Source organism: Gavialis gangeticus, unplaced genomic scaffold, assembly GCF_001723915.1.
Source record: "Gavialis gangeticus isolate Ggan-Ray unplaced genomic scaffold, GavGan_comp1, whole genome shotgun sequence".
Taxonomy (NCBI): Eukaryota; Metazoa; Chordata; order Crocodylia; family Gavialidae; genus Gavialis; species Gavialis gangeticus.
The window spans coordinates 8,126,954-8,140,891 of record NW_017729002.1 but is presented as its reverse complement, the minus strand read 5'-3'; the positions used below and the strand labels follow the sequence as shown (position 1 = coordinate 8,140,891).

General features: G+C 44.3%; 1 long non-coding RNA gene across 2 annotated transcripts in view; it reads left to right on the top strand.

The window, feature by feature from the left end:
- Positions 1-13,938, top strand: part of LOC109290749 — a 101,887-nt gene that overhangs the window by 66,171 nt on the left and 21,778 nt on the right. Inside the window, exon 4 of one of the 2 annotated variants that reach the window (XR_002095673.1) lies at positions 9,828-10,026. The exons of the other annotated variant lie outside the window; for it this stretch is intronic. This is a non-coding gene — a long non-coding RNA (uncharacterized LOC109290749). Of the gene's footprint in view, positions 1-9,827; positions 10,027-13,938 lie in introns of those variants that run through there. 2 annotated transcript variants of the gene reach the window in all.

Genomic DNA, 13,938 nt, shown 5'->3' with positions numbered 1-13,938 from the left:
GCTAGGGTCTGGAACCAGCTTCCAAGTGAGGTGGTGCAGGCTCCCACCCTGGGGGTTTTTAAGAGGAGGTTGGATGACCACCTTACTGGGGTCGTTTGACCCCAGTACTCTTTCCTGCCATGGCAGGGGGTCGGACTAGATGATCTGCTCAGGTCCCTTCCAACCCTAGAAACTATGAAACTATGAAACATTTCTGAAATGCTTGGATTAGTTTATAAATAATGATGACCCTTCTTAAAGGTACTCAGCATTGACTTAAATATTCTGATCTTTAGCTAGTTATATGGCTCCGAATCGTACTGGGCGAACCTGCACGTGCAATTCTGGTGCCTGAATAAACTGTGGAGCTTATTGCTCTGGGGTTAGTTGCTCCCAGGCACCATTTGAACATAGGCCCAGGAGCAATTAACTCTGGAGGAATAAGCTCCACAGTTTATTCAGGCACAGCACGTTCAGCCTGGGTGGAGCAGACATGGCTGGCAGGTGGCCCCAGGGGTCAGCCTGCCAGCCCTTGGCTGCTCCCATTGGCTCTATATGCTGCAGATGGGGCTGGCTGTATCACAAGAGAGCTTCAGTGTGGGGCTAGCTGGTAGGCAGCCCTGGACTGACACACCCTCATGCCCCAGCCAGTCAGACAGTGTCTACCTTAGGGCTGTGAGAAGCTTCAGGTGCTGATTAGATTCGGAGGAGTTTCGGCCTGATTCGGTGGCTGAATATCCAAATCCAAATTGAACCAAGAGACCAATAAAAAAGGTCCAAAAGGTCTTTGGAAAAGATTTGGAGAACTTCAATGATGCGGGCAGGTCCCACCCGCTATAGCAGGGAGCTGGAGCTGGATTCTCAGCTGGTAAGTAGGGGCAGGGGAGGGAAGGCTGGAGGAAGGGGGAGGGGACCATGGGGGGACCCCTGCCAGGGCCCATTCCTCACCCGCTCCCCCAGCCCCCACCATGGCTGTTCCGCTCGGCCCCAGCTCCTGGCCCTTTAAAAAGAAGCCCTGACTCACTGGGTGCTGCCGGGTGGAAGGGCAATCCCTACTGCCCACCACTGCCCCAGCCTGCGTGGGGGGGCTCTGCACGAGCCTCCCAACCCCCCTCCACTCCCCAACCCTCCCATAGCTGCCCCACCCACCCTAGCTCCAGCCCTTTAAGAAAAAGAAAACTGAAAAAACCCCAGGACTCACAAGCTCCTGCAGTGGCCTCAGGGGGCTCATGCAAGAGACCCCACGTGGTGCAGGTGTCAGTGGGGATCGCCTCCTGCTGGGCAGGAACCAATGAGCCCAGATTTCTTTGTTTTTGTTTTTCTTAAAGGACCACAGGTGGGGCAGGCAGGGCAGCCATGGGGGGGGGCTGGGACAGCAGGGGGAGTCAGGGGGCTTGTGCAGAGCCCCCTATGCATTGTGGGGCAGTGGGGAACAGTGGAGACTGCACCTGGCAGCACCCAGTGAATCAGGGTTGTGGTTTTTTTCCCCGCAAAGTGCCGGGAGCTGGGGCGGGCGGGACAGTGATTCAAATCACCGAATCAAATCTGTCTCCCGAATCAGAATCCGAAGCGAATACTAGCCACTTCACACAGGCCTAGTCTACATGTGCACTGCTGTGGAGTTTTTTACTCCGCAGTAGGACAGAGCTTGTAAATACAAGTACTATCCTGCTGCAGAGTCAATTAGTTTATTCCAGCCTAACTGGGCCACACATATAGACACTGAGACATTTACTGCGCAGTTAATTAGTTAACTGCGCAGTAAATGTCTCACATGGCAGTGTCCACTGTAACTGAAGTTGGAGCTGACCTTGCTGAAGTTAATGGGGATTTTGCCATTAACTGTATTGGGATTGGGCCCTGTTGCTAAATGCTAGGAACTGCTGTCCTTGGTGGTTATTGTTTAATTATAGTACTGTTTCAAAAAAGCAAAATGGCAAGTGCCACAAGACTTTGAAACCTGTCAGTATCTTGTATCCATCTGCCATTCAAGTGCCACATTGGCTCTTTCTTCTCCATCCAGTAGTACATAAATTCATACAATACAGTGTGCTTGACTCTGAACAGAATCTGGCAGGCTACAACTTCACATCCTGAATGAATACAACTAAAATATAGCCTAAGCAGCTTAAATGAAATTCAGGCATTGATGAGGGCAAGGAGATTTCTGTACAATCATCAGATATGTATAAGGGGTATAGGTTGTAGCTGTGTTGGTCTAAGGACATAGGCAGACAAGGTTCTTTGGGTAAATCTGATATCTTTTATTAGACCAACTCAAATAGTTGCAAAAATTCTGTTTTGCAAGCTTTTGGGCACAAACACCCTTTGTCAGACTGAGGAAGCATCTTGCAGTTGGTCTGTGCTCTTCCTGGGTGGAATGAATAGTAAAGAAGCCAGAGGCCAGTATGCACACAAGGTAAAAATGTAAATAATAGGAGTCAAAGGATGAGAGACAGGTTGGGGGGAATGAATGTAGAACTGCTGCAGTACAAAATAAATGAATCACACACCACTGGTTATGACATATCACCCCTCCCTGGAACCTATACCGAAAATCCTCAAACAATTGCAGCCCATTCTAGAAGAATACCCAGTTCTTAAAGAGAACTTCCCAGAACCACCAATCTTAGCCCTTAAACAAGTGCTGAACCTCGCTAACCTCATCACCAGAAGCAAAACCCACCAAATGGATCCCGACCATGCCATGACAAGAAATGTAAAACCTGCCAACATATCACCACCACCCCCACAACACCCCACAACAGAACCATCTCCACTCCTGCATCTTAGAGCTGCATCTCCAGAAATATAATACATCTCATCCAATGCACCAAATACCCTGATGGAAAATATGTAGGAGAGACCAAACAACAACTGTGTACCAGAATGAACACACACCAGAAATCTATCAAAGACAAATACACCCAATTACTTGTGGGGGCGCATTTCTCACAAGAAAACCACTCTCTCCAACCTCTCAGTTCTAATCCCCAAAGGGAATTTACCGAACATCGGGAAGGGTGGGGGGCAAGCGGCAGGATGCAGGGGGCCCCTTGGCTGTGGGGTCCCCTGTGACTGCAGGTTTCACAGGATAGGACAGGCCAGCCCTGTACATGCAAAACTTCTAAAAATATGGCTTATAATAAAAGTGTTGCCACCTAACACAGTTAGAGACAGAACTCATGGTAATAACTTTAAGCTGTGAAGAAATTAATCAAAATTTTGAAACATGCCCCTTTCACTACAGATTTAATTACAGGGGCATATAAACATTTTAAAATCTGTCTAAAGAATGACTCAGATGAGTAGACATTCTGGTTCATGTTTGCAAGGCTCCAGCCTGCCTCTAAACAACTATTATGAACAGCAAACAGAATGGGTTCAACTTTCACTGGCACGGTGGGTTCAACGTTCATTCCTGAATTCTTGGATTCAAGTTTGCCATAGATCATACCCAGAAATAAATGTGGTAATCTTGTCTTGGTCTTCAGTGGACATCAACACCAAAAAACAGTCAAATCAAAATTACATTACATTTCCTCTCTTTATTCCCCTTGTATTTTCCCCACTACAGTAAGGTTGATCCTATGGAATTTACAAGAACCACCAGTTTTATGTTAAGATAATCTCTCAAACACAGATTGTCACCAATCCTGTTATAAGTAGGATAGACATTTTTACAGCAATTCCCTCTCGTCAGAGCGGAGTTTTTTGTTTTCTGTGAAAAAACTTCTCTCTTTTTTTTTCTTTAAAAACACTTTAATAATAAAATACCTTAGTGTAAAAAGTTATGTGGCTCAGGGTTTTAAGGCCCATGGAGACAGTGCTGATATAAGTTGTTAATGCCAGCAATGAAAACTGATTGAAAGTAAACTGCCTATACAAGTTTTCCCCTGATGTATTTTTCTATTCTATTCTGCGCTTGGCATGACACACAGATCTAGTCTCACAGTGATAAAAATTGCCAAATATAAATTTTCATTCTGACACATGACGCTACACAGTGTTTTTAAATCATATTTTCAGAGATCAAACAATGTAAGAAAAGTATTATGATTCACCTTCTTGATCCTTTAAAACAGGGGTGTCAAACATATGGCCTGCAAGATGGATCTGGTCTGTGGAGCTGTATCATCTGGCCTGCAGTACTGCCTGCCACGTGCAGCATGCTCTGGCCCCAACCCCATGTGCAAGGCTAGTTTGGGGCATGTGCTGCAAGTGGCGTCCATGCCTGACCAACACAGTACGCTGGATCTGGTGCTGGCCCATATCAAGTCTGTAGACTACCCCAGCATGCCATATCCAGCATGCAGGGTGGATCCAGCATGGATGCCACATGAAGCTTGCACACCAGACACACCCTCCATGCTGCATGTAGTTATGCTGGGTCAGGGCCATCATGTGCTGCATATTGTGTGCATGGCTGGAACCTGGCATGCACACTGTAAGCAGCACATGCAGTCAGTCTAGGGCATGCACTGCATGTTGCGCCTGCATGTGGCATCCTTGCAGTCTGGGTACAGCACATAGGGCTAGCATGTGGGCCTAATCCAGCCCACAGATTGGCTCCACATCCCTCATCTGTCCCAGGGAGATGGATGAATTTGACACGCCTGCTTCAAAGAGGAAGGATTGGAAACTCATGGTACTTTCTGGGATTGTAAAAGAACATTTAAGGCAATCAAAATATTCTGAACTTCAATGCTTTCCAAGGCCATATTGTATGCTATTCCTAAATTTTAATTTAAGCGTTTTAACTTTATTGTATTTTCCTTCCTTTTGAAAAATACCTCCCATACTGCAGAAAACTGCACCTTTCACAAAAAGGTTTCACTGGAACTTTTTTATGAGTCTAGGAAGCAACATAAAGAACTCACAGGGGCAATATGAATAGGAACATATGAAATGGACTTGGCACACCTCATCATTACTCTCCAATCAGCTGTCTGAAGTGAACATGTTCAATGGACTGCTGATTTAAATGCAGTCTTTTGATTTTAAAATTTCTAGGAAGGCCGGGTGAGATTCAGCAACCCTGATTCATACAAAATATGAAGTAATGTGTGGAAGTATGGTATTACCCCCATGTCTGAATAAGACTGACAGCATCTGGCCCAGAGTTCTCATCTGGTGCTTGCATTTCTAGGAACCAACTCATCACGATATGGTTACCACTGGCTGGTTGCTCTTAAAAAACCAAAGGTCTCTGGGTAAGCATGACCATTTGAAATAAAAGAGATCTCAGACTGGCCCCAATTTACATGAATTATCACAGAATCAAAAACAGAGCAATAGCTAAAAGATAATGGAAATCTAGGTTCCTTCCCATGGTACTGGTGATAGATATGGGCCCAAACTGAAACACTACATTTAAACCTTTTTGAGCTCTGGGAAAATTCAGGCCAGGATTCACCTCTGATAGTTACATGTAATACAAGGAATGTTCTTGTTCATGGGATACTGTCAGTGTGTGCAGAGCCATGTAAAACATAAAAAAACATGCAGTCCTGCTTCCTTTGCCCAAGCAGCTTTCATTCCAACAGCTTAGTCATTCATCTGTAAAGTCCAGTGGAATTTTGCCACTCATTTTGCTGGCAGCTGGATGGGGCTCTCTGACTTTATCAAGCCACATGGCAAAGGCACATTAAATACCTCGTTACTAGGAGCAGGCAAACTGACAACACAAATGTCCCCTTTTTAGGTAGGATCATCTACACATGAATTTAAGTGGGCTTAAATATAATGCATACAGATTAAGCAGGTTTTGGCAGGTGTCTACACATGATGGGATTTGGGATTAACTTTAGTCCTAGGCCACTTCAGCCCTGCCCTGTGCCCCTGTGGCTACCAGGAGAAGCGCCTAACTCTGGACACATGGCTGCCAGAACCTGAAGCTATTTGGCAGCCATCTTGGAAACACACCACTCTCCTCTGATCCCTGGCCAGCCCCTTCCTTGCCCAGGAGCCACATGCTCAGCACAGGAGCAGCATGCAACAGCTTCTTCCTTGCCCACCTTGCCTCCCTGCACAAGGGTTACCCCTGCCTCTGCTCCTGCCCAAAATGCTCAGCATCCTGCTGCTCCAGCCTGTCCCCTGCCAGCAATGACCAGTGTCCCATGCTCCTGCTGACCATGGTGCTGGCTCTGCTGGCCCCAGCAGACACCCCTCTGTGCTGAGGCCGAAGTAGAGCAATGCACCTGCCAGCGGGGCCCAGGGCACCAGCTACAGGAGGCCCCGGCCAACCCCCTCCTCCTGTACTTCCTGCTCCAGCCCACCTGCCATGCTGCCCATACAGCCCTACTCCCTTCCTATCCCCAGCACCACTCTCAAGACATGCACATGACTGAAACAAAGAAACTTTATTACTCTCACAACAGCCATCCTCATCCCTTCCCCCTCAACACACAGTGCCCCTCTACCACCTTCCTCACCTATTAACAATAAAAAACCTGCTAACAAGTGGCAAACTATATAGTGAGCATCCCAGACCTGGGGAAAGAGAGGTGTCCAGCCAGGAGCACTGGGGCTCGGCTCCAGTTGTCCCCCTAGTGACTGGGCAGACCCAGGACTAAATTATCTGCATTAATCCGGAGTAACACGTCTACACATGCATTAATCTGCATTAACTAATCCCACTTAAATTTGATACATAGGTTGGGCAGGTATCAACTGTAGACTCACATTAGCCTAAAATCTCCATTTTTAAGCCTCATTAAGGCTGCACACATGTAGACATGTGTCCCTAATGCAGCTTAAATTGGGCTAATCTGCATTAAATGACCATGTGTAAACACACCCACATAGATCTAGATCCTCAGCTTTGATAGGACTGATAACAGGGCTGAATGTTAAGGAGACATTAGTATATTTTAAAAGGCACATGTGGCACTGAACAATAACAGAGGTGGCCTACAAATTTTTCTTATGAATTTCAACAAAATGCCATTGTCTTCAGATGGTGAAAATATTTATAACAAGGATATGCAACATATGCTCTGAGAAACTAAATGTTCCCTATGGACTCATAAAATGTAACCCTCTCTTCTGCCCTCTCTTCTAAACTGCGCAGTGAGGGCTAATCTAATTAAAAACAGGGTTTTACTGCTGAGTAACATAAAACAAAATAAATTCCTAGTAATCTATTAAGGAAGATGCAAATATAAGTAAATGTTAAGGATAGTGGAATTGTTAATATTATTCAAGAGCATATACATATTAAGTTTAGCTGTTGGACAACATTTTAATAGAAGCAGGACATGATCCCCTGCTTTACCTGTGGTAGTTTAGGGAGTTATATCTTGTGTTATGTGAGAGTTGACTCCAATTTTACAAAGAATTTAGATTATGGATTGTATAGAATGGTTTGGACAGGGATGATCCTGCCTCTGGCAGGGAGTTGAACTAGATGACCTCTAGAGGTCACAACCCTACTTCTCAATGAAATCTATGATTCTTGGCATGCTTCCACCACAGAATGTGGTTGCTTGTGACAGCAAAATATAGGACTGGATCCAGGAGGTCCATTACGTTCCATTATGTTCTTGTGGGTCAGATTCAAAGAGTTGTTCTCGCAAATGGCCATAAAGCAGATGTGCCTTTTAGAAGTTCTGTACTTATTACATTATAGAGACATCTAAGCCAGTCCAAATCCAGCCTGCAGAGCCATGTCTTCTGGTCTGCAGCGCTCCCTCAGGTCCAGAAATTTAGCAGCAGAGGAGTGGTGGCAATATTAATTGCTGCTTCCCTGGTGCCAAATTCCCAGTCCTGTGGGGAGTTCTGCATGATGACGTGGCCACCACCAGTCTAGTGGAGCCAGTGCACATGGTCAATCTGCAGCTGAATCCAGTGCTTGGGGTCAGGCCAGTGCACAGCCAGATCTGATTTGATAGCTGGTTTGATTTGTCAGTTTTCCTGTTGTGATCCTAGCAAAACTGATCTGATGTTGTGTTGCATCGGAGTTGCGCTCCATGAAGCAGTCCCTATCCCTTTTTGTGATCAGTGACATTCAGTAAGCTTGCTAATAAAATTGGTATTTTGCAATAAGGGCAGTAGACTCCAGTGTTCAGGACCAGATTCTACAAGCCTTAGTCATGTTATTCTGTTTTTGTTTATATTCAGACAAGAGTAAGAAATGCGGCTGTCATGCAAAGAACAACCTCTCCCCCAACTGCTAGCAATTTAGTGATGGGAGACTGGTAACAAGGCATGAACAGAAGGCTTTGGCAATGACCGCTTCCTTACATCTGTCCCAGAAGATGTTTTAAGAAGGAAAAATGATGGATCCAAAAGCAGGAGAAATAAAAATAACTTGTATCTTTATGAATTAATTATAAGCGAGAACAGCAAGACAGCAGTATCTTCCATCAGCATCATTGGCTACTGGTAGACAGCTTACTCTGTGTGCCAAAATCAAAGACTATGCTGAATTTTACCTTCAGCTACACCAGGGCAGTTCCCAGTCAGGTGTTTGTAGTTTGTGTGAGTGTGAGTGTATACGCACAGGTGTGTTTTAGGAACATAATGAAATCATTCTCAAAATCATCAGGGCAGTGTGTCTGTCACCAGCATGACAACAGCAGTGTGAGGTTTCACTTAGGCTGCTGGCAGATGTTAAAGCAATGGCACAACTGGGTTTTGAGGAATTTCATGCCCCATCCCCAAAGCTGGGCAACCTGTCATGCCAGACATGTGTGATAAGTCATGTGGACAGTCACATGTCACGTATGGTACGTGAGGTATCCTGAGGGAAGAAGCGTTCATTCGCTTTCAGCGTATTGCGACGTATTGCAGTTTACGTGTGCCCGGTTAAGTGGATTTGCAGATTATATTATCTAGTTTTAACTAAACTAACCCTCACAAAATGGACAAGTGGCTTAAAAAGATTCTTGCAAAGAAACCACGGATTGAAGATAATACTAATAATGCGAGCACAAGCGAACAACAAGAAAATGGCAGAGCTGACACTTCTCCTACTCCTAGTACGAGCTCTTCGTCAGCCACATTATGAGGTAAAAACAATGACGATTTAATTTCTATTTTTTGTGTATGTTTTATAATGTACATAATATATTAGTACAGTAGTACATGTATATAGTTTATAAATAAACAAATATACATATATTGGGGGTGTGTGCTCAAAAATTTTTTACTGATAGGGTTGCGCGAATATAAATATACATATATTGGGGGTGCGTGCTCAAAAATTTTTTACTGATAGGGGTGCGCGATCAAAAAAGTTTGGAGACCACTAAGCTAGGGGACAGGGAGTTCCCAGGTCCCTAAATGCCAGTGCCCAACACTGAAATGATACCTGCAGCTGGGGAATGGGGAGCTCCCCTCTCCCCAGCTGCTGCTTGCAGGCTGCCCCCAGGAACTTAAAAAAGCAGGTGTGCAGCAGAGGCTCCCAGCTGCATGCCCACTTTTTGAAGGCCCAGGGCACAGTGAGTCTGTAATCAGGGAGATGGTCCCTGATATCAGGCTCATGACACTGCCCCAGACCCTGGGCTGTCCCATGCCAGGTCCGATACTTAACCCAGACATGCCACATGTTCAATTTAAGGCACAATACAAAGAAGATAAAGATGCTATCCACTATATCTATCCAGATGCTATCCACTATACTTAATCTTTGTGGCTTGTTTGTTATTTTATTACACCATAAATTGGTAATTATATGATTAACACCTTAATTGCACCTTAAATGTATTGTGTTTTTGGGTCATTAGATTGAACCATACTGCCTGAAGGTGGCTAAGGCAAGTCATGGTACAAGCAACACCCAAAAAAATTGTTGGTTCTGCCACAAACTGCTGTTTGACCTTAAGCCAATCATTCCACTTTTCTAGGTCTCTGTTTTTACCTTTGCAAAAGGAAATGATGATCCAGAATGAAATTCATTCCTGTGTAGAGGACCTGCACAAAACCTAAGCATCACTCCAGATTCACTCAATCTCTGTTACGAAGTTCTTCCCAAAATACTCTGAAAGAAAGTTTACAGAAAGCTGGAAGGATTGATTTATGAAGATTAAAAGGCTAAATGTAAATTCACTGAATAACAATGAATGGTGGCAAGATGGTCTACAAATATTAGAAGACTGTAAAATCCAAGTACATAGAAGATTTACACAGAGAAGAATATGGTAGTATAATTAGAACAGGGCTTAAGAAACAAAGCTGAGGAAAATAATTTTTTTCCAGCAGTGGAATAGAGAATGAAACAAGAGGACATCTTCCAACGGGAAGCAGTGTTTGCTCATAACCATGGATTTTTTAAACTTGACCACACAAAGCATTTGTATGGGCCATGTAAGGAAAAATCCTATACTGGCCAGGGATTAGACTAGAGGATTCTCTAACCCAGAGATTAAAAGGCTGGAAATGATTTTCTGTTTTACCTTCCTGTATAGCATAGGCTCTAGACTTTTACCAAATTACCCCTGTTCCCCAACAAACCTTCGTTCCATTAAAATATGACATCCAGAAGGACATCCCAATCTTCATCTGAAGACATCCTGAGATGAAGAATCCACCATTTCTATTGGTACTCTGTTCCAGTGGTTAATCACCTTAATTGGTAAAAAATACCAAACCCTGTGTTTTATTTCAAATTTAAATGTGCTTCGCTTTGTCTTTCAGCAACAAGTCATCCACGGGTCTTTTTCTTCTCCAACTATGTCCTATGGCTTTGGGGCCTGACCCAAAGCCCTTTGAAACCAATGCAAAGATCCATGATGACCTTAATGGGCTTTGGATCAGGCTCTTGTTAAGTACTCTTTTCTGTCCACTCAAATTCATACAATTGATGCATATTAGTAGCAACATATCAGGGCCCTGGTGCTATGTTGCTCCTTAAGTGGCTGTTATTTTTATAGGGAGTGCAGTCTGAATACCTGGGACAGAAAATATTCCCAATGCAGACATTACAGGTAAAGGGTTGTTGCTGCCCATGAATGTCAACTATAAAGGTATTATGGGTGAGAAAATGTTATATTAGCAGAGATGTAAAACGACTGTCCAGAATAGACTCAGCTACCTGTACACATGAAGGACTGCTTTGTTCCTAACCACAGGCAACATGTAGGGGGAGCATGGGGGGCGGGGAATGTGGGGGGCGCAGGTGCCCCGCCTTGAGACTGGCTGCCACCGGCTTCTGCTGGCGGTCACTGCTCGTAGGTGAAGCATGTACTCCATTCCTTCTCCTGCCAGTCATTAATTTCTCCACAGGTAATAAGCAGATAGCAGCTGCAGAGGTATCCAAAGGATGTATCTATTATTTTTTTAATGTAAAAATGTGAGAGCATTGTGAACAATAATCAACTTCATAAAATAAAGGGCACTCCATTACTGAAACATCTAGCCACTTTTGCCATCATTCTAAGTGCTCACCATTCTTTTTCATCAACATTTTAATTAACTCTCTAAAGTATCTTTTTGGTAAAGGATTCCGTGTTATAATAGTTATAAAGTAGTGGAGCCTGATGTTTCAATATTCCTAGTCAATAGCTGACTTTCTGTTTCACAGGTTTTCACTTTGAATTTCTTTTTTAACTAAGTAGCAGCAGATTTGTAGGGTGTGTAAGATTATTAGGTCTTGCTTTAAGATCCTTAAATGGAAGGCATTTTAAAAGTGCTCACGTTAGCACTAGGGCTGTGCGAAGCTTCGAGGGCTGATTCAATTCAGAGGACATTCGACCCAATTCAGTGGCCGAATCTCTGAATCAAATCAGGGGACCAATTAAAAGGTCTGAATCAATTCAAAGCTCTCTGAATCGATTTGGAAAAGATTTGAAGAGCTTTGAAAATTTGGACAGTCCATGCCCGCTGCAGCAGGGAGCTGGACCCTGACTCAGAGCTGGTCAGTAGGGGTCGGGGGGTGGACTTGTGGGGACCATGGGGGGACCCCTGCCAGGCCCCATCGCCTGCCTGCTCCCTCACAGCTGCCTTGTTCACCTCAGCTCCTGGCCCTTTAAAAAAAAGCCCGGATTCACTGGGTGCTGCCAGGTGTGTGTGTGTGGAGGGGGTAATCCCCACTGCCCCCACTGCCCCAGATGCTGCAGTGGCCTTGGAGTTTCTGGGGGCTCATGCAGAGCCCTCCATGCAGCGTGGGACAGTGGGGGGCAGCAGGGATCACCCCCCTGCCAGGCAGCAGCCAGTGAATCGGGGCTTCTTTTGTTTGTCTGTTTTTTAAAGGGCTGGGAGCTGGGGCGGGTGGGGGTTGGGGGGCTTGTGGCAGAGCCGCCCATGTGGCATGGGGCAGTAGAGATCGCCCCCCCCACGGCAGCAGCCAGTGAGCGGGGGCTTTTTTTCCCCAAAGAGCTGGAATGGACAGGGCAGTGGGTGGGGGATGGGCCTGGCTGATTCGAAGATTCGGCTGATTCGGCGGCAGCTGGATCTCCAAATCAGATTCAGCTGAATCGATTCAGGATGGTGATTCGAATCACCTAATCGAGTCACTGTTTCCCCAAATTGGCTGAATCCAAATCCTAAACAAATATTAGCCGCTTCACACAGGCCTAGTTAGCACTGTTGATGATGAGGAATTACAAGAAAACAAGCTGACAAGCTACTCAAAGTATATTGACATTAGCGGAGTTTTAAATTACTTACATTGGAGTATATTTGGGCTTTCTGAAATGTGAGAAACCTGGTGTATTATTAACATTATACCATTTCTATTTGAACTAACTTTACTTATAGAATAATATGTTAAAGAAGAAGTGGGAAATACTTGTTTCTGACTTTGTGTTAAAAAATGAATCCAATTTTATCTGAGTTTTATGTCACATAGAGGCTGCATGAATTTACTTATACTCTTTGCAATTCCACAGTTTACAGATACATTTGTAATTCATTTGCAAATCTAGGTATTTTCTTACCCATGGATTATAAAGGCGCCCTCTGGTGGCAAATGATACATATGTTTTTTTAACAGAAGTCAGAGAGACAGTATAATAGAGAAGAAAATAAATGAGTGCTGTTTTGAGTGCACATTCAAAAGGCACCGTTTTCTCATTAGAGTTGTAATTTTATCTTAACTAAATGTTTTTCATTGAAACAAAGTTAACAAAAACAGCCTTCCTAAGGATGAACAGGATGATCATTTGTTTAATTACAGTTATATTTTATGGATACTAGAGTATTGCTATGGCAATGCCAAAAACTAAAGCATCTCATGCTATTCTCTTGGAGCATTCTATTGGAGACTCCTCCGCTTTGCACAAATAAAGCCTATAACAACCAGAGCAGGCTTCATCCTGTGACTGTTTTAAGGTCTCAGGCTCACTGGACAAAGGAGGTACTAGTTTGTAAGACCAGGACAGAAAGATCAGAAATATAGGTCATTTTGTACAGCGTTTGCATCTTCTTATATGATGCCAGATCTTCTGGAAGATTGCCAACATAGCTATCTGAATGTATAAGATCCTGATATCAGTCAGCTGGATAAAAGTACCTGTGCACATTAAAGCCCACTCCGCCAGGGCTCAAGCAGTCTTCACTGCTTCCTTAAGAAGGATGTCTGTTTCCAAAATTTGCAAGATGGCTACTAGAGATCAGTTCACACTTTCCCTCTTAATTGGAAATTACAGATGATGGGGTAAATACTACAGCAAAGCTGCCCTGCAGTACTCATTTAAGTATGCTAACTCTAAGCCCAAAGGTCACTTCTAGTCTGGAGCAGTTACTCAAAAATGAAAGAACAACTGACTTTTTATAACTGTGATTATTTCAGCTGTCTTGTCCATAAACACACCGCACCCTGTGCTTCTTCCTCATTTCTGGTCCTACAGCTCTTGGGATGCCATATCGGCAAAGTAATTTAGGGGCAGCTGGACCTGCTTTGCTCTGCTCTTTATGTCCTCTGGTAGAGGAACGGTATGAGGGCATTCAGAGTGTAGGCATGGCACCAGTGGATGTTAAGAAGGGAGTTACAAAGTTGAAGGGGTAGAAGGAAATATA